We start from the raw sequence: 26391 nt of genomic DNA, 5'->3' as shown, positions 1-26391 counted from the left end.
ATATTGAATATATATTGTCTAATAGATTCTGAGTCTTTACAACTCACTTTCTAGAATTTGTTACATGGATTTACCCAGCATGATAAGGACAGAAAAAGTTAAACTAGGATTACCATATTCTAGGTTAGTTCATCTTCTTGTGACAAAACATTCTGACTAAAATAAACTTGAAAATTGTTTATTCAACATTATAGTTTACAGTTTATTCCAGAAGGAAGTCAAGGCAAGAAAGTACTTACAGATAAGGAAATACAGAAGAAACTATGAAGGAATGGTACTTGATGCCTTGTTCATAGACCTGTGCTTAACTAGTTTCCTATTTTTATATTTGCTCAAACACTTTTTCATCTTTATTAAATTGGGTATTTCTTTTGGGGGGGGTATTTCTTATTTACATTTCAAATGTTGTTCCTTTTCCTAGTTTCCAGGTCAACATCCCCATAACCCCTCTCCCTCCCATTCTATGTAGGTGTTCCCCTCCACATCCTCCTCCCATTACCAGCCTCCCCCCAACAATCCTGTTCACTGGGGGTCCAGCCTTGGCAGGACCAAGGGCTTCTCCTTCCACTAGTGCCCGTACTAGGCTATTCATTGCTACCTATGAATTTGTAGCCCAGGGTCAGTCCATGTATAGTCTTTGGGTAGTGACTTAAACACTGGAAGTTCTGGTTGGTTGGCATTGCTGTTCATATGGGGTCTCAAGCCCCTTCAGTTCCTTTAGTCCTTTCTCTGATTCCTTCGATGGGGGTCCTGTTCTCAGTTCGGTGGTTTTTTGCTGGCATTTGCCTATGTTTTTGCCATACTCTGGCTGTGTCTCTCAGGAGAGATATATATCCGGTTCCTGTCAGCCTGCACTTCTTTGCTTCATCCATCTTTTCTAGTTTGGTGGCTGTATATGTATGGGTCATATGTGGGGCAGGCTCTGAATGGCCATTTCTTCAGTCTCTGTTCTAAACTTTGCCTCCCTAACCCCTCCTTAAAGAAGGGGTTAAGCATCTGCATTTCGGTCATCCTTCGTGGGTTTCATGTGATCTGTGCATCTAGGGTAACTTGAGTATTTGGGCTAATAGTCACTTATCAATGAGTGCATACCATGTGTGTTTTTCTGTGATTGGGTTATCTCACTCAGGATGATATTTTCTAGTTCATTCCATTTGCCTATGAATTTCATGAAGTCATTGATTTGATAGCTGAGTAGTACTCCATTTTCTGTATTCATTCCTCTCTTGAAGGGCATCTGGGATCTTTCTGGTAGCTATTATAAATAAGGCTGCTATGAACATAGTGGAGCATGTGTTTCTGTTGTATATTGCAGCATCTTGTGGGTATATGCCCAAGAGAGGTATTGCTGGATCCTCAGGTAGTGCAATTTCCAATTATCTGAGGAAACTCCAGACTGATTTCCAGAATGGTTGTACCAGTCTCTAATCCCACCAACAATGGAGGAGTGTTCCTCTTTCTCCACATCCTCACCAGTATCTGCTGTGGCCTGAGTTTTTGACCTTAGTCATTCTGACTGCTGTGAGGTGAAATGTCAGGGTGGCCTTGATTTGCATTTCCCTTATGACTAAAGATGTTGAACATTTCTTTAGGTGCTTCCCAGCCATTCGATATTCTTCAGCTGTGAATTCTTTGTTTAGACCTGAACCCCATTTTAAGAGATAGAGGTAAATAGGAACCACATATACTAGCACTGGGCTGGAGTATCTTTACTTAGCATTTGTTTCATTGTTAACTGCTTTGCCAGATTGACCTAATCCCTGGGTGTATTTGCTTCCTGTAGTCTAACTTAATGAGTTCTTTGTATGTTTTGGATATAAGTCCTCTATCAGTTATAGTGTTGGTAAAGATCTTTTCCCAATCTGTTGATTGCCGTTTTGTCCTAATGACAGTGTCCTTTGTCTTACAGAAGCTTTGTAGCTTTATGAGATCCCATTTGTCAATTCTTGATCTTAGAGCATAAGCCATTGGTGTTTTGTTCAGGAAATTTTCTCCAGTGCCCATGTGTTTGAGATTCTTCCCCACTTTTCCTTCTATTACTTTGAGTGTATCTGGTTTGATGTGGAGGTCCTTGATTCACTTGGACTTAAGCTTTGTACAGGGTGATAAGCATGGATCGATCTGCATTCTTCTACATGCTGACCTCCAGTTGAACCAGCACCATTTGCTGAAAATGCTATCTTTTTTCCATTGGATGGTTTCGGCTCCTTTGTCAAAAATCAAGTGACTACAGGTGTGTGGGTTCATTTCTGGGTCTTCAATTCTGTTCCACTTGCTTATCTGTCTGTCTCTGTACCAATACCATACAGTTTTTATCACTATTGCTCTGTAATACTGCTTGAGTTCAGGGATAGCGATTCACCCCAAAGTCCTTTTAGTGTTGAGGATAGTTTTAGCAATCTTGTTTTTTTGTTTGTTTTGTTTTTTTCTTTGTTATTCCAGATGAATTTGCAAATTGTTCTCTCTAACCCTCTTGAGAATTTGATTGGAATTTTGATGGGGATGGCATTGAATGTGTATTCTTCGCTTTGGGTAAAATGTCCATTTTTGCTATATTAATCCTGCCAATCCACGAACATGGGAGATCTTTCCATCTTCTGAGATCTTCAATTTCTTCAGAAACTTGAAGTTCTTATCACACAGATCATTCACTTCCTTGGTTAAAGTCACACCAAGGTATTTGATATTATTTGACACTATTGTGAAGGGTGTAGTTTCCCTAATTTCTTTCTCATCTTGTTTCTCTTTTGTCTAGAGGAAGACTACTGATTTATTTGAGTTAATTTTATAACCAGCCACTTTGCTGAAGGTGTTTATCAGCTTTAGTAGTTCTCTGGTGGAACTTTGGGGATCACTTAAATATACTATCATTACATCTGCAAATAGTGATGTTTTGACTTCTTCCTTTCCAATCTCTATCACTTTGATCTCCTTCTGTTGTCTGATTGCTCTGGCTAGAACTTCGAGAACTATATTGAATAAGTAGGGAGAGAGTGGGCAGCCTTGTCTAGTCCCTAATTTTAGTGGGATTGCTTCAAGTTTCTCTGCATTTCATTTAATGGTAGCTACTGGTTTGCTGTATATGCCTTTTACTATGTTTAGGTATGGGCCTTGAATTCCTGTTCTTTCCAGGACTTTTATCATGCAGGGCTGTTGAATTTTGTCAAATGCTTTCTCAGCATCTAACGAAATGATCATGTGGTTTTTATCTTTCAGTTTGTTTATATAATGGATCACGTTGATGGTTTTCCGTATATTAAACCATCCCTGCATACCTGGGATGAAGCCTACGTGATCATGATGTATGATTGTTTTGATGTGTTCTTGGATTCGGTTTGCAAAAATTTTATTGAGTACATTTATGTCGATATTCATAAGGGAAATTGGTCTAAAGTTCTCTTTCTTTGATAAGTCTTTGTGTGGTTTAGGTATAAGAATAATTATGGTTTCATAGAAGGAACTTGGTATCACTCTGTCTATTTCAATTTTGTGGAATAGTTAGATGGTATTGGTATGAGGTCTTCTATGAAGGTCTGATAGAATTCTGCACTGACCCCAACTGAACCTGGGCTCTTTTTCGTTTAGCAATTTTTAATGACTGCTTCTATTTCTTTAGGAGTTTTGGGGTTATTTAAACGGTTTATCTCTTTCTGATTCAACTTTGGTAATTGGTATTTGTCTAGGAAATTGTCGATTTCCTCTAGATTTTCAAGTTTTGTTGAATATAGGCTTTTGTAGTAGGATCTGATGATTTTTTGAATTTCCTCTGATTCTGTTGTTTTCTCTCCCTTTTCATTTCTGATTTTGTTAATTTGGATACTCTCTCTGTGCCCTCTGGTTAGTCTGGCTAAGGGTTTATCTATCTTGTTGATTTTCTCAGAGAACCAGCTCCTGGTTTGTTGATTCTTTGTATAGTCCTTTTAGTTTTTATTTGTTTGATTCAGCCCTGAGTTTGATTATTTCCTGCCTTCTACTCCTCTTGGGTGTATTTGCTTCTTTTTGTTCTAGAGCTTTGTAGTGTGCTGTCAGGCTGCTGATATATGCTTTCTCGTGTTTCTTTCTGCAGGCACTCGGAGCTATGAGTTTTCCTCTTAGCACAGCTTTCATTGTGTCCCATAAGTTTGGGTATGTTGTACCTTCATTTTCATTAACTTCTAGGAAGTCTTTAATTTCTTTTGTTATTTCTTTCTTGACAAGGTTATCACTGAGTAGAGCATTGTTCAATTTACATGTATATGTGGGTGTTCTTTCCTTATTGTTATTGAAGACCAGCTTTAGCCTGCGGTGGTCTATAGGACACATGGAATTATTTCTCTTTCTGTATCTGTTGAGGCCTCTTTTGTGATCAATTATATGGTCAATTTTGGAGAAAGTACCATGAGGTGATGAGAAGAAAGTATATCCTTTTGTTTTATTATAGAATGTTCTATAAATATCTGTTAAGACCATTTGGTTCATAACTTCTGTTAGTCTGTCTATGTGTCTGTTTAATTTCTGTTTCCATGATCTGTCCATTGATGAGAGTGGGGTGTTGAAATCTCCTACTATTATTATGTGAGGTGCAATGTGTGCTTTGAGCTTTAGTAATGTTTCTTTTATGTATGTAGGTGTCCTTGTCTTTGGAGCATAGATATTTATGATTGACAGTTCATCTTGGTGGATTTTTCCTTTGCTGAATATGAAGTATCTTTCCTTATCATTTTTTATGACGTTTGGTTAAAAATTGATTTTATTCAATATTAGAATGGTTACTCTAGCTTGCTTCTTCAGACCATTTGCTTGGAAATTTTTCCTGACTTTTACACTGAGGTAGTGCCTGTCTTTGTCTCTGAGCTGTGTTTCCTGTAGGCCACAAAATGCTGGGTCCTCATTACCTATCCAGTTTGTTAATCTGTGTCTTTTTATTGGGGAATTGCATCCATTGATGTTGAGAGATATTAAATAGTGATTGTTGCTTCCAATTATGTTCATATTTGGAGGTGAGATTATGTTTGTGTGCTTTTCTTCTCTTTGTCTTGTTGCAAAAAGATTAGTTTCTTGCTTTTTCTAGGGTGCAGCTTGCCTCCTTGTGTTGGGCTTTACCATTTATTATCCTTTGTAGGGCTGGATTTGTAGAAAGATATTGTGTAAATTTGGTTTTGTCATGGAACATCTAGGTTTCTCCTTCTATGTTAATTGAGAGTTTTGCTGGATACAGTAACCTGGGCTGGCATTTGTTTTCTCTAAGGGTCTGTATGACATCTGTCCAGGATCGTCTGGCTTTCATAGTCTCTGGTTAGACATCTGGTGTAATTCTGATAGGTCTGCCTTTATATGTTACTTGACCTTTTTCCCTCTCCCTCACTGCTCTTAATATTCTTTCTTTGTTTTGGGTATTTGATATTTTGACTATTATGTGATGAAAGGAGTTTCTTTTCTGGTCAAATCTATTTGGAGTTCTGTAGGCTTCTTGTATGTTTATGGGCATCTCTTTCTTTAGGTTAGGGACACTTTCTTGTATGATTTTGTTGAAGATATTTACTGGTCCTTTGAGTTGGGAGTTTTCACTCTATTGTATACCTATTATCCTTAGGTTTAATCTTCTCATTGTGTCCTGGATTTTCAGTATGTTTGGGGCTAGTAGCTTTTTCTGTTTTACATTATCTTTAACAGTTGTGTTGATGTTTTCTATGGCATCTTCTGCTCCTGAGATTCTTTCTTTTATCTCTTGTATTCTGTTGGTAATGCTCCTATCTGTGGCTCCTGATCTCTTCCCTAGGTTTTCTATCTCCAGAGTTGTCTCCCTTTGTGCTTTCTTTATTGTTTCTATTTCCATTTTTAACTCCTGGATGGTTTTGTTCATTTCCTTTTCCTTTTCCTGTTTTTTTTTTTTTTGTTGTTGTTTTTTCCAGTAGTTCTTTAAGGGATTTTTGTGTTTCCTCTTTAAGGGCTTCTAGTTGTTTATTTGTGTTGCCCTTTATTTCCTTATGGGAGTTATTTATGACCTCCTTAAAGTCCTCCATCATCATGATAAAATGTGATTTTAAGTCCAGATTTTGCTTTTCTGGTGTGTTTGGATATTCAGTGTTTGCTTTTGTAGGAGAATCGGACTCCAATGATGCCATGTAATCATGGTTTCTGTTACTTGGTTTCCTGTGCTTGCCTCTTGCCATCAGATTGTCTCTGGTGTTAACTTGTCTTGCTGTTTCTGACAGTGGCTTGACCATTCTATAGGCCTGTGTGTCAGGAGTGCTGTAGACCTTTTATACTCTTTTCTTTCAGCCAGTTATGGGAACAGATTGTTCTGCTCTCAGGCATGTTGTCATTCTTGTCCACTGGCTTTCAGTTGTCCCTGTGGGCAGGATCCAGAAGGGCCTGCCCTTACTTCTCCTAGTTCCCTGTATGCAGGGGTTCCAGATGGTGCTAGACGTTTTCCTCTAGAGTCAGAAATGTGAACAGAGAGTATTCTCCTCTGGTTTCCCAGGAGTGTCTGCCCCTCTGAAGGTCTAGCTCTGCCTTCCATGGGATTTGGGTGCAAGGAACTGTTTGATCAGTTCAGTTCAGATCCTGGTGCAGTCTGGATCTCAGGGCTCCTGCAGCTTGACTGCTTCTATCTTTCTGTGTCCAGAGGCACTATACAGTTTCATCTTAGGCCAAGGATGTGGGTGAAGGTGGGCAGAAGTAGCAGTCTCCCCTGCCCTGCAGTCTCAGGAGTGCCCACACTTCTGGGTGATCAGTTCTCTCTCCCACAGGGTTTGGGAGCAGGGGGCTGTGAGCCAGGATCAGCGAGGTTTGGGCGCCAGCTAGAAAGTAGAAGTGTCCAGTAACAGAGGAATTTTGCCTTTGTGTGTCCTAAGTCCACCAGGCAGGTCACTTGGAACAGAAAAGTTGGTCTTACCTCTAGTATCAGGCCTGAAGTCACTCCTTGAGGTTAGGTTTCAGCTCTCCATGAGGGCAGCAACCAGAAGGGCCCTGCTCCTACTGCTCCTAGGTCCTTGTGCACAGGGGGCCAAGATGGCACTAGGCGTTTTCCTCTAGAGTCAGAAATGTGGGCAGAGAGTAGTCTCCTCTGGTTTCCCAGGAGTATCTGCCTGTCTGAATGCCTAGCTCTCCCTCCCACAGGATTTGGGTGCAGGGACCTGTTTGACCAGTTCAGTTCAGATCCTGGCGCAGTCTGGACCACAGGGCTCCTGCAGCTTGACTATTCCTATCTTCCTGTGTCCAGAGGCACTATACAGTTTCCTCTTAGGCCAGTGATGTGGGCAAAGGTGGGCAGATGTAGTGGTCTCTCTTGCCCTGCCATCTCCGGTTTGCCCACACTTCTGGGCAATCAGCTCTCTCTCCCATGGGGTTTGGGAGCAGGGAGCTGTGGGCCGGCATCAGTGAGATTCAGGCACCTTAGCTAGTTTTCTTATGAAGGGTTATCTTTCCAGGGAATGGTGTCGCCCAAGGTGGGCTGTGCACTTCTACATTAATTACTTAGGAAGATAATCTCCAACACGTAAACTCACAAGACAATTTGATCTAGGCAATTCCTTGTTTGCGACTCTACTATCAGATGACTCTAGGCTCTTGCAAATCAACAAAGATGATCAAAGCATGACAAGTATGAAAAATATAGAAAAACTGAATAGATTAGTCAGTTTTATATAAAATAATGTTGTTTGACATATCACCATAACATTACGAGGAATATAATTATTTTTTCTCTTGAAATCATTAGTCATTGGGGCTTGACTAATCTAAGCTAGTTTAACTAAGCCTGATTATGAGGTTATAAAGGTCTAAGCTTCATGGGTCTCTTATTACCTACATAGTAACAAACCAGAATAAAAGTGAAAATATATTTATGTTATTTGCTTATATTACAAATATTAAAAGCTCATTATCCAAATTAACTCTAATAGGATAAAAATGGAATTCAAGAAAGGAATGGAAAGGGGTAAATACATAATGGATGACACATTTTAGTATATAGTCTCCTTTCTGTTAAAACCAATCTGAAGCCTTGATTGACAAGCTGCTAATTATGGGAGTATTCTCAGAATAAAACCCATGAGAGAGGTAGGAAGCAAGTTTAAAAGAAACAAAACTATAGTGTATTTAAAGAAAAGTCTTCAGATTATTGTATTATAATGTCTAAAGCTTTGCTACTCACAAATTGTGATAAATTTGGACTTCTTTACCACTGACATGACCAGTCATTTGAATCAGAGATGTCTCTGAGAAGAAGGTATACACTTAAGTAAAGTATTTTCCTTAGGCTTAGAGAAATTACTGCGATACAGGGAGATTCAGTTCTGAGTCATAATCATATTAGGGAACATTTTATGAAGATACTGAGGTAAGAAGATACATCTTTCCCATCAGGGAAATGCCTGGGGCACAGAGAGATTCAGCTGTGAATCACACACAGGGAATATTCTAAGAAGATAGCAAGGTGAAGAGATAGATATGTATCTTTTATGAACATGAAGTCAATAATATTGTCTATTTACTAAAAAGTTATCTAGCATATCATATATATCAAATAACAATACCTACTAAATTCATTTATGCAATTTATTGAGTTTTTAATTAAGTTATGAACACTATGCTGTATATTAAAGTTATTGAAACAATGGAGCATTTTTATTTGTTTTCAAGGAAAATCAAGTAAGTTATGTCAGTTAAAATTCAGAAAATAAGTACAATGAAATATACTTATAGACAGTTATAGAATACAAAGGGGTGTTCCATTGTATGTGTGACTATACTATTTTGACTGTTTTAAAACAAAGTAAATTAAAGGCATTTTTCCAGTAGAGGTATGTCAGAAGTTTTTAACACAATTTTAAGAATACTTCAGGGAGTCCAACAGGGAAGAAAGAAAGAAAGAAAGAAAGAAAGAAAGAAAGAAAGAAAGAGAGAGAGAGAAAGAAAGAAAGAAAGCATTCTAGAATGATGTTGTTAGGAGTGGGAACATATAGTCTGAGACACTGTGCCATCAATAATGGTAATCATTATTCTCAATTAACCCTTAACTTTATATTTACAAGTCTATCAAATAACAACTATTGACTATAATCTAATTTTTCTAGATTAAAAAATGAGGTTTAAAGAAGTTTTATGTTTCATAGACACATAAGTAATTGATAGAGGATAGAGTGGGATACACAGACAGGTCTGCCTGATTTTGATGCTATTCATAATAAGATACAAAAGCCCTTATTCATATCTACTATGAGTCAACAGTGGATCTATTGACCCACTTGAAATAGTTGTTGAAGGCATATAACTGAAAAGCTATATCACAAAATATGCATGGGACTAATTATTTTTTCTACATTGTTGAGTGGGGTCTGAGAGGACAGATACTATATCACTCACAGTGGAACTTGAATTAGTAAATTAATGTTCAAGAGTATAAAAGAAGAATCTACATGAGAGCATGGCTGGATCAACAGCCAACACTAAGTAAAGCAAAGAGCATTTCTGAAGAGACTTGATGCAAAGTAATGGAATAATGAGATCATAGACCTAAGAGAATTAACGTCAGTTGACATTCATATCTGGTACACAGAGAGTTATTCATCGATTTTCAAGCTTTTTACTGTCTTTCTATATGATGGGCAGCCACTCATGGTGGATAAATGAATAGGTGGGTATATTAAAAAAATAAACAAATGAAGATATTGGTAGGTATATAGGTGGGTAAATGAGCAGACATGTATATATTCATCTATATAAAGGAAAAGGATTTGAAGAGTAATTTTAGAGCTACAGGTTTGAAATAATTTTTATAAAGTGAACTACATTAAAAGATAAGACTTTTCACTTCTCTAGAAGAAACAGTAAAAACTTTAAATCATGAGCTATATTACTGATGCTCTCTCTCTCATATATATATATATATATATATATATATATATATATATATATATATATATTGAACTGTTACCATCTAATGAATCATTGCTTTAATATCCTACTTGATCCTCAAGAGCAATATGTTACTATGGAAACCTGAGTCTGTCTAGCCATTAATGCCTTATTTTTCCCACACAGGAATTTGAATATTATATTATTCCCTCAGCAAAAATTAAATTAGCAATTATTCACCTGAAAATAGCATCAATGAGATCCAAGAAAACACACAGAACTAATGATGTGTTAAATTCACATAAATTATCTTTGAATTGTGGTAAGGTCTCATGAACCTGAAGTATTTCACACATGCACATAAACGTGTACACACACGCGTGCGTGCACACACACACACACACACACACACACACACACACACACAGGATGCTTGAAGGAGAAAGGTGAGGAAGATAACTTACCTGTGTTGGCTCAGCATAGCACATTCACCCCACTTCTCTATGTAATTTTCTGATGTTCCTTAGTAGCACAAGGTTTTCTTTCGGCAAACCTGTAGGGTCCTTTATATGGATTTCTGCTATTGATTACTTTTCTCCCTGGGACATACATTTGATAACTTTCCAATCCCTGTTCTGTTTTCTTTTCTGCTGGTTTAGTTACAGCCATCAAATGATTCTTCTTCTTCTTCTTCTTCTTCTTCTTCTTCTTCTTCTTCTTCTTCTTCTTCTTCTTCTTCTTCTTCTTCTTCTTCTTCCTCCTCCTCCTCCTCCTCCTCCTCCTCCTCCTTCCTCCTCCTCCTTCCTCCTCCTCTTCTTCATCATCATTATGATTATATTTAATTAGTTCTTTGAGAATTTTGTACATGTTTTGACCATACTCCCACCTTTCCAAGATCCAGTCCCCCTTTGCTTCCCACCTAATTTTTTGTCCCCTTTTCCATCAAGACTAATGACACAATATTTTGAAATATGTGGCCTTCCACTGGAGTGTATAGTCTTGTATCTATATCTTAAAAGACCTATATCTTATAGAAAACTGACCCTTCTTCTCCCAGTAGCTAAAAATGCCAATCTCTCCTGGGATAGTTGTGAAACTTCATGCCCAATCTCATTTTTTATCCTGGGATTGTTTTAAACTTTCACAGTTCTTGGGCATGTTGATACAACTGCTGTGATTTCAAATGTAAAGCTGCATTTTTTAGTGCAGAAGACACTTTTCATTGTTGTCATCAGCCACATTTCCAAGCCCTCTTCCACAGTTGTTGCTGATCTTTGGGATGAAAGGGTGCAGTATATATGTACCACTTAGGGTTGAACATTCTGCAATCTCATTTTCTGCTCTTTGACCAGTTATGATATTCTGTCTTGATTTACTACAAATAGATGCTTCTCTGATGAACGTTCAGAGATGTATTAATCTATGGGTATAATTGTAAGCCATTAGGAGTTAGTTTAATATTGTCCACTTAGCAGGATAATAGTGATAGGTTCTCTTCTAGTGTCAATAACTGGTCTACCTATAGGTTCCTTGCCCAGTAATGGTGCCAGGTATGGGTTTTATCTTGTGGACTAAAGTTATATCCAAGCAGAAAGTTGTTGGTTACTACCATGGTATGTGTGCTACAATTGCATTACTAGGCATACCATGCCTGAGAAGTTCTTATTATAGCACACAGTCTTTAAAAAATAAATCTAGGGTCTCATTGAATGTGGAGGCCGTTCTTGGGCATTTGTGTGGTCTCATCAGTACATGCAAGCAGCAACCATGTCTAAGGGATGTGCAATTGGCATTGATCTTGGCACCACCTACTCTTGTGTGGGTGTCTTCCGGCATGGAAAGGTGGAAATAATTGCCAATGACCAGGGCAACCGCACCACACCGAGCTATGTTGCTTTTATTGACACAGAATGATTAATTGGGGATGCAGCCAAGAATCAGGTTGCAATGAACCCCACCAACACAGTTTTGGATGCCAAATGTTTTTGATGATGCTGTTTTTCAGTTTGATATGAAGCACTGGCCCTTCATGGTGGTGAATGATGCAGGAAGGCCCAAGGTCCAAGTCAAATACAAAGGGAAGACAAAATGGTTCTATCCAGAGGAAGTGTCCTCAATGGTTCTGACAAAGATGAAGGAAATTGCAGAAGCTTACCTTGGAAAGACCGTTGCCAATGTCATAGTGACAGTGCCAGCTTACTTCAATGACTATTAGCAGCAGGCAACAAAAGGTGCTGGAACTATTGCTGGCATCAATGTACTCAGAATTATCAATGAGCCAACTGCTGCTGCTAATGCTTGTATGGCTTAGATATAAGAAGGTCAGAGCTGAAAGGAATGTGCTGATTTTTGACTTGGGAGTTGTCAATCCTCACTATTGAGGATGGGATTTTTGAAATCAAATCAACAACTGGAGACTCCCATTGGGGTGGAGAAGACTTTGACGACCAAATGGTCAACCATTTCGTTGCTGAGTTTAAGCAAAAGCACGAGAAGGACATCAGTGAGAACGAGAGAGCTTGCCTATTAGCAGGCCAAGCACACCTGCTCATCCAGCACCCAGGCCAATATTGAGATTGATTCTCTCTATGAGGGAATTGACTTCTATATTTCCATTACCCGGGCTCAATTTGAGGAGTTGAATACTGATCTATTCCATGGCACACTGGTCCCTGTAGAGAAGGCCCTTTGAGAGGCCAAACTAGACAAGTCACAGATCCATGATATTATTCTGGTGGGTGGTTCTACCAGAATCCCCAAGATTCAGAAATTTCCTCAAGACTGCTTCAATGGAAAAGAACTGAATAAGACTATTAACCCTGATGAAGCTATTGCCTATGGTGCAGCTGTCCAGACAGTGTTTCTATTTGGAGACAAGTCTAAGAATGTTCAGAATTTGCTGTTCTTGGATGTCACTCCTCTTTTTGTAGGTATTGAAAGCTGGTGGAGTCATGCCAGTCCTCATCAAGCACAATACCACCATCCCCACCAAGAAGACACAGACATCCATCACCTATTCTGACAACCAGCCAGGTGTACTCATTCAGATGTATGAAGTTGAAAGGGCCATGACCAAAGACAACAACCTTCTTAGAAAATCTGACCTCACAGGTATACTTACAATACCCTATGGGGTTCCTAAGATAGAGGTTACTTTTGACATCAATGCCAATGGCAGCCTCAATGTTTTTGCCATATATAAGAACACAGGAAAGGAAAAAAAGACCACCATCACCAATGACAAGGTCTGCTTGAGTAAGGAGGATATTGAGTACATTGTCTAAGAAGCTGAGAAGTACAAAGCTGAGGATGAGTACCAGAGAGAAAGGCTTTCCTTCAAGAATTCACTGGAGTCCTATGTCTTCAACATGAAAGCAACAGTTGAAGATGAGAAACTTCAAGGCAAGATCCATGATGAGGATAAACAGAAGATTCTTGACAAGTGAAATGAAATCCTCAGCTGGCTGGATAAGAACCAGACTGCAAAAGGGAAGAATTTGAACACCAGCAGAAAGAGACTGCCCCACCTGGGGGATCCATGCTGTATACAGACACCAAACCCAGACACTATTGCTGATGCTAAGAAGTGTATGCTGTCAGGAACCTGATATAGCTGTCTCCTGAAAGGCTATGCAAACCCTGACAAATACAGAGGTGGATGCTCACAGCCAACCATTGAACAGAGAACGAGGTACACAATGGAGGAGATAGAGAAAGAACTGAAGGAGGGAGCTGAAGGGGTTTGTAACCCCATAGGAAGAAGAAAAATATCAACCAACCAGACACCCAAGATCTCCCAGGGACTAAACCACCATCCCAAGAGTACACAAGAATAGACATTGGCTCCATCCACATATGTAGCAGAGGATGGCCTTGCTAGGCATCAATGGGAAGTTTTCTTCTATAATTTTGTTGAAGATATTTACTGGTGTTTTAATTTGGGAATCTTCACTCTCTTCTATACCTATTATCCTTAAGTTTGATCTTCTCATTGTTTCCTGGATTTCCTGGATGTTTTGGGCTAGGGGTTTTTTTCATTTTAAATTATCTTTGATGGTGGTGTCAATGCTTTCTATGGTATCTTCTGCCCCTGAGATTCTCTCTTCTATCTCTTGTATTCTGTTGGTGATGCTTGCATCCTTAACTCCTGATCTATTCTCTTGGTTTTCTGTCTCCAGGCTTGTCTCTCTTTGTGCTTTCTTTATTGTTTCTATTTCCATTTTTAAATCCTGGATGGTTTTGTCCATTTCCTTCACCTGTTTGTTTGTCTTCTCCTGTAATTCTTTAAGAGATTTTTGTGTCTCTTTAAGGGCATCTGTTTTTTTTTTACTTGTGCTGTACTGCGTGTCTTTAAGGGAGTTATTTATTTCCTTCTTAAAGTCCACCATCATCATCATCATAAAATGTGATTTTTAAATCCAAATTTTGCTTTTCCCATGTGTTTGGATATCTAGCATTTGCTTTCATGAGAGAACTGGGTTCTAATAATGCCAAGTAGTCTTGGTTTCTGTTGCTTAGTTCCCTGGGTTTGCCTCTCGCCATCAGGTTGTCTCTGGTGTTAGCTTGTCTTCCTGCCTCTGAAAGTGGCTTGATCCTCCTGTAGGCCTGTGTGTCAGCACTCCTGTAGACCTATTTTCTTTCAGCTGGATCTGAGAACAGAGAGCTCTGCTCTCAGGTGTGTAGATGCTCCTGATGATGATTCTGATTCTTCTTTAAAGAAAACTCAAGTTAGCTCTCGTGGCTTGGATGTTATAGGTGACCTAAATTTATTTAGAAAATTTTTATTATTTATTTAGAAAATTTAGGCTCCATTCCTATAGTTTTACCTCTAAGTATAGTATAAATCGAGAATAGTAGGAGGTAATTGACCAACACTACTGCTCCTTATATTATATTTTGTGACTATTAATGTTTACAAATACTGGATATTATCTGGACAGTTTTCCTTTCCATGGTTTTAAGGTGAAGTTTTGCCAAATTATAGGGATAGACTTTAAATTTTTTTCTTAAAAAATAAGTAGGTGAAATCTCTCTCTCTTTTTTGCAACCAAGAACTACGGCTCAAAATCTTCCCTATTCCTTGATTTAGACTATACATTGTGAATCCTAACTGGTGACCATGAAACTTCAAATGTACACCAGGAGGTAGAACTAAGGAAGAATATATCCCACTAGACTATAGCCATGGACTTTATAGCACAAGTTTTTCTTTGAGTGTGAGTGGAAAATATTTTGTTGTTCAATAATCAGTAGTGAAAAGGAATAGATATCATGAAAGCCCAGTTGATGACGTTTTGATTTAAACTGAAAGATGAATTTAAAACTGTTCAAATAAATGAGAAGAATATGTAGAGGTTATTTGAATAGCCTCTCTCTTTTTTTTAAATGTGTATCCCAGGCTGGCCTCGAACTCATGATCCTCCTGCCTCTGCCTCCTTCAGCAAATCCTACCAGTGTGCACCACTACAACCGGCAGCCTCTCTTTTTAAGTTGGTAAATTACCAGTCTTTCTGCTGAAGTAGAAAGGTATGGATAAGAATTAGAAACTTGAATAATGGGACAATGATTTATAACAGTCCCTATAAGCTGGGATGGAAGCCAGCATGGGTGATTGAAAGGCCACAGTTGGATGAATGTCTGTTTACACTTTGATGCTGTGGTTATAGGACTAGAGCAAGTGTCACTGCTCATCAGAGTGACCTGACTTAATAGGTTCCTGGCCTCACATACAGAGGTTCTGATTCTGGAAGTAGAAGCAGACCTGAATATTAGCATTTTACATCAAAGGAGTATGAATGAATTACCACAGTCTAAGCACAATTTATGTAGTGGTTCTGTCCTTTGTCAAACAGAAGATCTTGTGGCTTTCTATGGTTACTTAATGGCAGGGATATGAGTCAGGGAATATTAGCCAGATCATACATGGCCTACAAAAGATAAAATCCTAATTGTTCAATGATTCATTTTCCCATTAACTTAATCCATCCCAGATGTTATGCTATATGAAAGACATCATGATAAGTACAGAAGAAAAATAAGATACCTCCTATGTGATAAAATATTTTATACATCAGGAGACTGATGCATTAAGGATCGGGTGTGACAAAAGTTCTCGGGATTGATTTAACCACCTTTAGAACATATAGCAGACATAAGCCATTAGAAGGAAATTATGCAGTAGGAAAATATTGTCTGAAAATTTTATAGAGTATACCCTTGAACTGAACTATAAAAAGGTCAATGTTGTTGCCTGCAAATAAAAGAAATTATGGCAGTTTTTCACAGAAAAGATCAGGATAAAAAGTTCAAAGACCAAATTAACTAATCATATTTGGCAGAATTTGGGAGAGCTGTAGGTCAGGTATGTATGAACCCACAGTTGGCTAAAACTGTGGCCTGATATGGGTCTTTGTGATGGAAGATTATAGTCATTAGATGTGAGATTCTAATTTGTGTAGCAAGTGAACAGAGGACTTAATGAGAGGCTGGACAAAATTGTTGACAAGGTTTTTCTCATCTTCAAGAATCTATGAACATATATTTCTCACTGTGGAACTGTAAGGCTTTGACAATCCCTGCTTCTACTTCCTTGTTTATACAGTGGTGTAAAGTGAAAACTTAAAGAGTTCTTTGGGAACAACTTCAGGCCTGAAAACAGGAGCGACTGCAGGCCTGAGACCAGAGGTAAGAACAATCTTTCTGCTTCAAGTGACCTGCCTGGTGGACTCAGGACACACAAAGGCAAAATTCCTCTGGGACTGGACACTTCCAGTTTCTAGCTGGTGCCCGAATCTCACTGATTCCAGCCCACAGCTCCCTGCTCCCGAAGCCCATGGGAGAAAGAGCTCATCGCACAGACTTGTGGGCAATCCTGAGACTTCAAGGCAGGAGAGACCACCACTTCTGCCCACCTTTGCCCACATTCCTGGCCTGAGAGAAAACTGTATAGGGCCTATGGGAACAGGAAGATAGGGGCACTCAAGTTGCAGGAGCCCTGTGGTTCAGAATATGCCCAGATCTGAAGGAACCCAGTCAAACAACACAGGGTACTCAAATCCCGTGGGAGGGAGAGCTAAACCTTCAGAGGGGCAGACATGCCTTAGAATGCAGAGGAGACTACTCTCTGCCCACATTTCTGACTCTAGAGGAAAATACCTAGCACCATCAGGGACCCCTGCGCTCAGGGATCCAGAAGTAGGGGCAGGCCCTTCTAGTTGCTGCTCTCAGGGAGAGCTGAAACCGAGCCCTGAGGAGCCTGAGGCCACAGGTAAGACCAACTTTTTTTCACTAAGTGACCTGCCTGGTGGACTCAGGACACATGCCCACAGGAACAGCTGAAAGCCAGTGGACAAGAAAGACTACACGCCTGAAAGCAGAACACTCTGTTCCCATAACTGGCTGAAAGAAAGCAGGAACAGGTCTACAGCACTCCTGACACACAGGCCTATAGGAAGGTCAAGCCAGTGTCAGAAATAGCAGAACAAGGTAACACCAGAGACAACCTGATGGCGAGGGGCAAACACAGGAAGCCAAGCAACAGAAACCAAGACTGTATGGCATCACCAGAGCCCAATTCTCCCACCAAAGCAAACACTGAATATCCAAACACACCAGAAAAGCAAGATCTCAATTTAAAATCACATTTGATTATGATGACGGAGGACTTTAAGAAAGACATAAATAAGTCACCTAGAGAAATGCAGGAAAATACAAATAAACAAGTAGAAGCCCTTAGAGAGGAAACACAAAAGTCCCTGAAAGTATTACAGGAAAACACAAACAGTAAAGGAATAAAGTGGAAATAGAAACAATAAAGAAAGCACAAAGAGAGACAACCCTGGAGATAGAAAACAAAAGGAAGAGACAAGGAGCCATAGAAATAAGCATCACCAACAGAATCCAAGAGATAGAATAGAGAATGTCAGGAGCAGAAGATGCCATAGAAATTATTGACACAACTGTCAAAGATAATGTAAAACCTACTGACCCAAAACATACAGGAAATCCAGGACACAATAAGAAGATCATACCTAAGGAAAATAGGTATAGAAGTGAGTGAAGACTACAATCTCAAATGACCAGTAAATATCTTCAACAAAATCATAGAAGAAAATGTCCCTAACCTAAAGAAAGAGATGCTCATAAACATAAAAAGAAGCCTACAGAACTCCAAATAGATTGGACCAGAAAAGACCCATAATAGTCAAAACACCAAATGCACAAAACAAAGAAAGAATATTAAGAGCAGTAAGGGGAAAAGGTCCAGTAACATATAAAGGCAGACCTATCAGAATTATACCAAACATCTGACCAGAGACTATGAAAGCCAGAAGATCCTGGACAGATGTCATACAAACACTAAGAGAACACAAATGCCAGCCCATGTTACTGTATCCAGCAAAACTCTCAATTAACATAGATGGAGAAACCAAGATATTCCATGAGAAAACCAAATTTATACAATATCTTTCTACAAATCCAGCCGTACAAAGGACTTCTTAGAATTTAATGAAAATGAATAATAAATGGTAAAGCCCAACACAAGGAGGCAAGCTACACCTGAAAAAAAGCAAGAAACTAATCGTTTTGCAACAAAACAAAGAGAAGACAAGCACACAAACATAATGTCACATCCACATACAAAGATAACAGGAAGCAACAATCACTGTTCCTTAATATCTCTCAACATCAATGGACTCAGTTCCCCAATAAAAAGACACAGATTAACAAACTGGATACACAATGAGGACCCAACATTTTGCTGGCTAAAAGAAACAAACCTCAGAGACAAAGAAAGACACTACCTCAAAGTAAAAGGCAGGAAAACAACTTTCCAAGCAAATGATCTGAAGAAGCAAGCTGGACTAGCCTGTCTAATATAGAATAAAATCGATTTTCAAGCAAAAGTCCTCAAAAAAGATAAGGAAGGACACTTCATATTCATGAAAGACTAAAAACCACCAAGATGAACTCTCAATCCTAAATATCTATGCTCCAAATGCAAGGGCAACTACATACATGAAAAAAACCTTACTAAAGCTCAAAACACACATTGCATCTCACACAATTATAATAGGAGATTTCAACACTCCACTTTCATTAATGGACAGAACATGGAAACAGAAATTAAACAGAGACATAGACAGACTAAGTGAAGTCATGAACCAAATGGATTTAATAGAAATTTTTGAACATTCTATCCTAAAACAAAAGGATATACCTTTTTCTCACCACCTCATGGTACTTTCTCAAAAATTGACCATATAATCGGGCACAAAAGAGACCTCAACAGATACAGAAACATAAAAATAGTCGCAGGCATCCTATCAGACCACCACGGGATATAGCTAGTGTTCTATAACAATAAGGAAAGAACACCCACGTATACATGGAAGTTGAACAATGCTCTACTCAATGATAACCTGGTCAAGAGAGAAATAAAGAAAGAAATCAAATACTTCTCAGAATTTAATTAAAATGAAGGTACAACATACCCAAACTTATGGGCACAATGTAAGCTGTGCTAAGAGGAAAAACTCATAGCTCTGCATGTCTGCAGAAAGAAATAGGAGAGAGCATATATCAGCAGCTTGACAACTCACCTAAAAGCTCTAGAACAAAAAGAAACAAATACACTCAAGAGGAGTAGAAGGCAAGAAATAATCAAACTCAGAGATGAAATCAACCAAGTAGAAACAAAAAGGACTGTAGAAAGAATCAACAGAACCAAAAGCTCGTTCTTTGAGAAAATCAACAAGATAGACAAACCCATAGTCAGACTAACCAGAGGACACAGAGAGTGTGTCCAAATTAACAAAATCAGAAATTAAAAGGGAGACATGACTACAGATTCAGAGGAAATTAAAAAAATCATCAGATACTACTACAAAAGCCTATATTCAACAAAACTTGACAATCTGCAGGAAATGGACAATTTCTTAGACAGACACTGGGTACTGAAGTTAAATCAGGAACAGATAAACCATTTAAACAACCCCATAACTCCTAATGAAATAGAAGTAGCCATTAAAGGTCTCCCAACCAAAAAGAGCCCATGTCCAGACTGGTTCAGCGGAGAATTCTATTAGACATTCATAGAAGACCTCATACCAATGCTACCCAAACTATTCCACAAAACTGAAACAGATGGAGTGCTACCGAATTCCTTCTATGAAGCCACAATTACTCTTATACCTAAACCACACAAAGACCCAACAAAGAAAGAGAACTTCAGACCAATTTCCCTTATGAATATCGATGCAAAAATACTCAATAAAATTCTTGCAAACCAAATCCAAGAACACACCAAAACAATCATCCATCATGATCAAGTAGGCTTCATCCCCGATATGCAGGGATTGTTTAATATACAGAAACCCATCAACATAATCCATTATATAAACAAACTGAAAGATAAAAACCACATGATCATTTCATTAGATGCTGAGAAAGCATTTGACAAAATTCAACAGCCCTGCATGATAAAAGTCCTGGAAAGAACAGGAATTCAAGACCCATACCTAAACAGAGTAAAAGCCATATACAGCAAACCAGTAGCTAACATTAAATAAATGGAGAGAAACTTGAAGCAATCCCACTAAAATCAGGGACTAGACAAGGCTGCCCACTATCTCCCTACTTATTCAATATAGTTCTCAAAATCCTAGCCAGAACAATCAGAAAAAAAAAGATCAAAAGGATACAGATTGGAAAGGAAGAAGTCAAAATATCACTATTTACAGATGATTTAAGTGATCCCAAAAGTTCCACCAAAGAACTACTAAACCTGATAAACAACTTCAGCAAAGTGGCTGGGTGTAAAATTAACTCAAATAAATAAGTAGCCTACCTCTACACAAAAGAGAAACAAGCTTAGAAAGAAATTAGGGAAACGACAGCCTTCATAATAGTTCCAAATAATATCAAATAACTCAGTGTGACTTTAACCAAGCAAATGAAAGATCTGTATGATAAGAACTTCAAGCCTCTGAAGAAAGAAATTGAAGAAGATTTGAGAAGATAGAAAGATCTCTCATGCTCATGGATTGGCAGGATTAATATAGTAAAAATGGCGACTTTACAAAAAAGCGATCTACATTTTCAGTGCAATCCCCATCAAAATTCCAATCAAATTCTTCAGAGAGTTAGACAGAACAATTTGCAAATTCATCTGGAATAACAAAAATACCCAGGGATAGCTAAAACTATCCTCAACAATGAAAGGAATTCTGGGGGAATCACTATCATTGAACTCAAGCAGTATTACAGAGCAATAGTGATAAAAACTGCATGGTATTGGTACAGAGACAGGCAGATAGACTAGTGGAATAGAATCAAAGACCCAGAAATAAACCCACACACACCTATGGTCACTTGATTTTTGACAAAGGAGCTAAAACCATCCAATTGAAAAAAGATAAAATTTTAGCAAATGGTGCTGGTTCAACTGGAGGTCAGCATGTACAAGAATGCAGATTGATCCATTCTTATCATCCTGTACAAAGCTTAAGTCCAAGTGGATCAAGGACGTCCACATCAAACCAGACACACTCAAACTAATAGAAGAAAAAGTGGGGAAGAATCTGAAACACATGGGCACTGGAGAAAATTTCCTGAACAAAACACCAATGTCTTATGCTCTAAGATCAAGAATCAACAAATGGGATCTCATAAAGCTACAAAGTTTCTGTAAGGCAAAGGATGCTATTGTCAGGACAAAATGGCAATGAACAGATTGGAAAGAGATGTTTACCAATCCTACAACTGATAGAGGGCTTATATCTTAAATATACAAAGAATTCACGAAGGTAGACTGCAGGGAGACAAATAAACCTATTAAAAAATGGGGTTCAGTGCTAAACAAAGAATTCACAGCTGAGGAATGCCATGTGGCTGAGTAACTAAAGAAATGTTCAATATCTTTAGTCATAAGGGAAATGCAAATCAAAACAACCCTGAGATTTCATCTCACACCAGTCAGAAGGGCTAAGATCAAAAACTCAGGTGACAGCAAATGCTGGTGAGGATGTGGAGAAAGAGGAACACTCCTCCATTGTTGGTGGGATTGCAGACTGGTACAACCATTCTGGAAATCAGTCTGGAGGTTCCTCAGAAAATTGGACATTGAACTGCCTGAGGACCCAGGTATACCTCTCTTGGGCATATACCGAAAAGATGCCCCAACATATAACAAAGACACGTGCTCCACTATGTTCATAGCAGCCTTATTTATAATAGCCAGAAGCTGGAAAGAACCCAGAAACCCTTCAATTAAGGAATGGATACAGAAAATGTGGTACATTTACACAATGGAATATTACTCAGCTATCAAAAACAATGACTTTATGAAATGCATAGGCAAATGGAGGGAACTGGAAAATATCATCCTGAGTGAGGTAACCCAATCACAGAAAAGCACACATGATATGCACTCATTGATAAGTGGCTATTAGCCCAAATGCTTGAATTGCCCTAGATGCACAGAACACATGAAACTCAAGAAGGATGACCAAAATGGGAATGCTTCACTCCTTCTTTAAAAGGGGAACAAGAATACCCTTGGCAGGGAATAGGGAGGCAATGTTTAAAACAGAGGCAGAAGGAACATCCATTCAGAGCCTGCCCCACATGTGGCCCATACATATACAGCCACCCAATTAGACAAGATGGATGAAGCAAAGAAGTGCAGACCGACAGGAACCGGATGTAGATCTCTCCTGAGAGACACAGCCAGAATACAGCAAATACATAGGCAAATTCCAGTAGCAAACCTCTGAACAGAGAACGGGAGCCCTGTTGAAGGAATCAGAGAAAGGACTGGAAGAGCTTGAAGGGGCTCAAGACCCCATATGAACAACAATGCCAAGCAACCAGAGCTTCCAGGACTTAGCCACTACCCAAAGACTATACCTGGACTGACCCTGGGCTCCAACCTCATAGGTAGAAATGAATATCCTAGTAAGATCACCAGTGGAAGGGGAAACCCTTGGTCCTGCCAAGACTGAACCCCCAGTGAACGTGATTGTTGGAGGGAGGGCGGTAATGGGGGAAGGATGGGGAGGGGAACACGAATATAGAAAGGGAGGGGGAGGGGTTAGGGGAATGTTGGCCTGGAAACCGGGAAAGTGAATAGCAATCAAAATTTAAATAAGAAATACTCAAGTTAATTAAGAAAAATAAAAAGAATTTGCTATGTTATTTTTAATGTATTATCGTGCATTTGTAAAATTTGTTTATTTATTTATTTCGGGAGAGAGAGAGAGAGAGAGAGAGAGAGAGAGAGAGAGAGAGAGAGAGAGAGAGAGATAGATTTATAGTGCTCCATTCATGCCATGGTGTGCAGGTACATATCAAAGGCCAACTTGGGGAGAATTTTTGATTCTCTCCTTCACCCTGTGAGTTCTGGGCAAAGAACCTAGGTTGTCAGACTTGGCACCACATACCTTTACCCAATGTGCCACTGTTCTTTTACTATGCATTTTAAATAGTTTCAGAGTTACAGAAATACTAAACATAGAATTCCATCAAACTTCACCTAAACAACATACACATATGTTACATATATACATATATATATATATGTATATATATATATATCAATTCCCCATTTCCACTTTTACTAATATGTTATTTATTTTGTATAGTGTTTCAAATAATGAGTCAATATTCACATATTGTTATCAACTGACATTCATAGTTTATTCATAGTTACATAGTTCTACCTAATGCTTTTCTCCTCCAAGATACCATTAATTTGCTGGAGGCTCCTCTTGCTGTAAACATATTTTTTAAACTTCGAACCCTTTTAATAACTTTGTACAAGCCAGACCTTCTGTTGAATTTCTCTATATTAGTGTACTTGATGTTGAAATTAGGGATATATGGGTAGATTGTAGAGATCACCTGCCCTTTCTCATCTGATACAAGTTCAAGAAGATTTATGGAGAGCACAACTCCATGGTTCATACTAATCTTATCCAACTTGATGATACAGGTGAGCAAGCTTCTCCAAAATTAAGTTACTATTGTTTCTACTTTCTGTTACATACCCTGCAGAAGGAATTCAGTGTGTACATCCCTATCAGTAACTTTTCTCATTGCTGTAACAAGATACCCAAACAAAGCAAGAGTTTATTTTTAATTACTAGGATACCATGTATCACAGCAGTATTCACACACCAGCTACAGCCTAAGGTGACTGGCCATGTTGTGTCTGTAATCAGAAAGTAGAGAAATAAATGCTGGTGCCTCATTTGCTTTCTCCTGTCCATTGGGCCTGAAATACTAGCTTATGAAATGGTACTACTAGTACACTTGCATTAAGACTGAATCTAAACTCAATCTCTCTGGAAACAACTTCACAGATATGTTGAGAAGTATGTCTCCTAGGTGATTCTAAAAATCTATCCAGCTGATAAGGTTAACAGTTCCAGTTCAACAGCCTTCATTCAAGAAACAGAAGCTGTTTGTTTTGTCCTAAAGGAACAACTACACACCCCATTGTTTTTTGTCAATGTTTATAGTCATTCTATTTAGACAAAATATTGTCTAAATTTTAAACTTAGTTTTACTTTTTTATAATTACTATTTTAAACTTGTAATTTATTTTTTCATATTACATAATAATCATAGCCTCTCCTCCAGTCCCACCCTCACAAAACTCTTCCGCAATACCCACTCCTTTTCTCAGAGAAGAAGAAGCCCCTTATGGATAACAACTTGCCCTGGTACATCAAGTCACAGCAGGTCTAGACACATCATCACCCAGACAAGACACTCCACTAGGGAAGAGTATCAAATGACAACAGAGTCAGAGATAGCCCCAGCTCCAATTGATAGGGAACCCACATGAAGATCAAGCTGTATATTTGCTACAAATGTGTAGGGGTCCTTGGTCTAGCCTTTGCATGCTCTTTGGTTGATGGTTTAGTTTCTGTGGGCCCAGATTCATGGACTCCTAGGTCTTAATTAAAATTTTTTAATTAAAATATAATTTATCACTTTATCACTCTATTTTTTCTACCCCTTCCATGTTTCTTCTCTCCCCCATTGCCCTTATTCTTAAATTGATGGCCTTTTTCTTTGATTATTATCATTACATATATTTATATCGAAATACCTAAATATATTAATACAATGTGCTGAATTCATTTAGTTTGGTTGTATATACATGATTTTAGGACTAATCATTTTGTATTGGATAACCAATTAGGAACATATCTCTGGGTGAAACTAGTTCTCCATCTCTTAGCACTCATTGGTTGCTTCAAGTTCTTTGTCTAGGGTTGGGACTCTGTGAGATTTCTGTGTTTCATTTTAGCACATCTATTAGTATTGCTATTGTTCTTTTTTGTTTAGGCAACCATATTATTGAAGTAGCTTGGGTGTTCCTTCTCTGTCATTTCTAAGAGACATAATCTCACTTCCTGGTCCTTTGGTTCTTCTGTTGTGCCCTTTGAGCTTTAGGTGCAGGAATTGTGTTGTAGAAGTATTCACTAAGGCTGGTCTTCCACCTATCCAGTCACCTCTCATTATTACTGGTTGTATTGTTCTGGAATGGTTTCTGCTGTAACAAGAACCTTCTTGCTTACACCTCCTGAATTTTATTTTTAATTAGTATCATTTATATATGTACAGACACTGTTTGATATTTTGATATGTATATACATTTTTACATTTTAGAATGGCAGAATTAGAGGGAGTGGTATGTACATTCCCTCAAGGATTTGTTAAGAATTTTTTTGTAGTGTAAATATTTACCATATTTTCTTCTCAGTACACTGAAGTTCACAATATATCATGGTTATCTATGGATAGGGAGGAGGGAGTGAGTGTGTGGGTGGAAGAGCACCCTCATAGAAGCATGAGAATGGGGGATGGGATAGGTCTTTCCTGGAGGGTAAAGCAGGAAAGCGGATAACATTTGAAATGTAAATAAAAAAAATAAAAAAAAAAGAAGCCTGAAATGGAAGGTCTTGGAGAAGTTGGAAAGAGGGGGTAGGGGCCAGATTTGCTGTAAATACATTGTATAGAATTGTCAAAATATAAATGAAAATATGGTTTAAAAGAACAAAAAAAGAATGTATTTGTAGTGCAAATATTTACCATATTTTCCTCTCAGTACACCGAAGTACACAATATATCATGGTTATCTGTGGACACCCTGCCATGCAATAGAACCCTAGAACAGATAGTTTGTAACTGTAACACTCTTTACCTGTTAATTTCATTCACCCATCCTCTCCCCTTCCCCAAACACTGCCTTGTAATTCATAATTCTTTCCAAATTATATGCTAAACAATTTAAATCCTACTAATGAATAGGCAACTAGTGGTTAAAGGAGAAACTGGCATATTCAACTTTCTGAGCTCTGGCAAGCTTTCATTACTGTACAATCCTGCTAGACTGCCCTTCTCTTACAGAAGGAAGCAATCTATACTTGGATCTATCTGAGATCTGTCTGGGGTCTTTTAGGAATGCAACAATACTTGCTTCTTGTAGCCAAGGAAACTGTATTGCTCAGTTTTGGATTCTGAGTTATCTAGGAGCTT

General features: G+C 38.4%; 1 pseudogene; it reads left to right on the top strand.

Annotated features, from left to right (window-relative positions):
* The first annotated feature begins 11607 nt into the window (after positions 1-11607).
* The window catches only part of LOC116889852, a 155182-nt pseudogene continuing 140398 nt past the window's right edge, over positions 11608-26391 (top strand).

This window comes from Rattus rattus, chromosome 1 (assembly GCF_011064425.1).
Source record: "Rattus rattus isolate New Zealand chromosome 1, Rrattus_CSIRO_v1, whole genome shotgun sequence".
In the NCBI taxonomy this organism is placed as follows: domain Eukaryota; kingdom Metazoa; phylum Chordata; class Mammalia; order Rodentia; family Muridae; genus Rattus; species Rattus rattus.
The sequence above is the reverse complement of the archived record's forward strand: the minus strand, read 5'-3'. Positions and strand labels throughout refer to the sequence as shown.